This window comes from Elephantulus edwardii, unplaced genomic scaffold (assembly GCF_000299155.1).
Source record: "Elephantulus edwardii isolate Elephantulus edwardi_28Jun2011 unplaced genomic scaffold, EleEdw1.0 scaffold00036, whole genome shotgun sequence".
NCBI lineage: Eukaryota > Metazoa > Chordata > Mammalia > Macroscelidea > Macroscelididae > Elephantulus > Elephantulus edwardii.
The window spans coordinates 7,273,551-7,276,255 of NW_006399786.1; the positions used below are offsets into that span (position 1 = coordinate 7,273,551).

Consider the following 2,705-nt stretch of genomic DNA (forward strand, 5'->3'; position numbering starts at 1 on the left):
ATTTTTTTGCAAGCCAGTGGATAATTTAATTGCACAATCTTCTGCTGGTCCTCATGATTGATCAAGCTTTTAATCTTCAATTGTTGCTTTCATATTAAATGCATAAGTTTCAAATGAACTCTCTGAAGACACATTATCTCTCTATTTCTCATCTTCAGCTCTGTACTTCTTAGCCTCCTGGTCCATTTGTTCAATGTCTTCTTTACTCAAGTGGCCCTTGTCATCAGTGAGGATAAGCTTAGAGGGTTCCCCCACCCCCAGTGCTCTTGTCAATAGCAGAAACATTAAGGATACCATTGGCATCAGTATCAAGTGCAACTTCATTCTGAGGAAAAACACCATGAGGTATAGGTAGTATGCCAGTGAGTTCAAACTTTGCAAGCATGTTGTCATCTTTGGTCATGGAATGTTCACCTTCATAGACCTGAATGAGTACACCAGGCTGGTTGTCCTAGTAGATTATGAAGGTCTATGCCTGCTTGGTAGGAATGGTAGTATTCCACCTGATGAGGACAGTCATGACTCCACCAGTAATTTCAATACCAAGGGAAGATGGAATGACCTCCAGGAGCAGCAAACTTAGAACATTTTCAGATTTGTCTCCAAAGACAATGGCTGCCTAGACAGCTGCACCATAGACAAAACCCTCATCTGGGTTGACTCTCTTGTTCAATCCCTTTCCATTGAAGAAATCCTGAAGAGGTTTCTGAAACTTGGGAATTCTGGGGGTTTTTTGTTCATTCACCAGAATAATGTCATGAATCCGGACTTGTCTAGCTTGGCATTGCTCATGGCTTTCTCTACAGGGTCCAGAGTGTCATGGAACAGATTAAAATTCAATTCTTGAAAGTAGACTCAGGCAATGGAAGTAGAGAAGCCAATTCCCTCATACTGAGAATATATCGCAATACTGGCCTGGGTGCTGGAAGAAAGTGTGCACATTTTATATTCACAAGTGGTACAGAGGCAGCTGACAGCCTTCTTGTTTTCACTGATGTATTTCTTATGCTTACACTTGAACTCTTCAATGAAATGGTTGACCATTCTCTTGTTAAAATCTTTTCCATCTCCCTGGATATCGCCAGCTGTAAATTTGACATCAAATATACCATCTTCTATAGTGCAGATTGACACATCAAGAGTGCCACCTCATAAGTCAAAGATCAGCACATTCCTTTCAGCACTAACTATTTTATCTAAACAATTAGTAGCAGCAGTTGACGCATTGATGATTTGGAGGACATTGTGGCCAGCAATGATTCCAGAATTTTTGGTAACCTGATGCTAAAAGTCATTGAAGTAGCCTGGTAACAGTTCCCAACTACAATTTCCTTCATCTAGGTGAGAACCATAAATGACACCTTCTCTAGAGAGAAATTTTTGGTCTCTCCTTTTTATTATACTTGGACCTTGGGCCTGTCTATATTTTCACCAGGATGAAGGGCCAATGTTTTATATCAGACTGCACAACAGCATTGTCAAATCTTCACCCAATGAGACATTTGGCATCAAATACCACGTTAGTGGGATTCATTGCAACTTGATTCTTTGCAGCATTGCCGATCTATTGTTTAGTATTGGTAAATGTGAATTAGGTTGAGGTGGTTCAGTTGCCTTGATCATTTGCAATGATCTTCACTTTCTTGTGCTGGAAGACCCTCACGCAGGAGTAGGTGGTGCCAAGACAAATGCCAATCACAGGTCCCTTGGATATGGCTGCTCAGAGCAGGTCCCAGGTGGTAAATAAATAAAAGCGCACCTCATGTCTGCTGTTGTGGTAAATGAGCTGTTTTACAGAAGGTTTTAAGAGGTAACAATCTGGTGAAGTGAGAAGTCAGAGGACATTTCAGGTAGAAAGAGCTACACTAATTAATATTCAGATGCCAGCTGTCATTTGAGATTCATGAGTCTCAGTTCTCAGTTTCTTCATCTGTAAAATAAGATAATGAGAGCAAATGCCTCTAATTTTAGTGAACATTAAAAGAGTTTGTGAATGAGAAACATCCCTAGCAAAATGCTCAGGTTAGATTCTCTAAAGGAGAAAAACCAGAGGGAGCAGGGTTGGCTGGAAAGAAGTTTCAAGGAAATCATTCCTGCAGTTGCGAAGGCTGGCAAGTCCAAAATCCATGGCTCACATATCAGGCTAGAGGCTCTTCCTGAATCTCTTGGTTGCAAAGTTTGACAAACCTAGAATCAGCAGGTCAGGAGGCAGGATGCTAGCTTATGTTTTAAAAACAGGAGGTCAGAGAATGATGAGTTGAATGTAGGATTGAGTGGATGTGAGCTTTGCCAGAATATCCCTACATATTGGATGCAGGCCATGCTCCTAAGGGAAACTTCCTTTATATCATGTCTCTAAAGTGATAATTACATAATCCTGAAAATCATGGCCAAGTCAAGTTGACACAAAGCACTGATCATCACAGAAAGTATGCTTTATTAATGCTTAACTCATCATTTTTACAAAAGTAAGAATGAATGCTGGTATGGATCTCCTGAAAGAAAATAAATCCAGATATGCTATAATCAAGGATGCTTTCGGCAGAATGTTAAATGATACAGGAAGTATCAAAAGAAGATGGAAGGAATATACTGAGTCACTGTATCGAAAGGAATTGGAAGACACAGAAGAATTTCATGAAACAACATAATAGCAAGAGCCTATGGTGATGAAAGAAGAAGTTCAGACTGCTTTGAAGGACATG

General features: G+C 40.1%; 1 pseudogene; it reads right to left on the reverse strand.

The window, feature by feature from the left end:
• Positions 1-619: 619 nt before the first annotated feature.
• Positions 620-2,705, reverse strand: part of LOC102876822 — a 4,630-nt pseudogene continuing 2,544 nt past the window's right edge.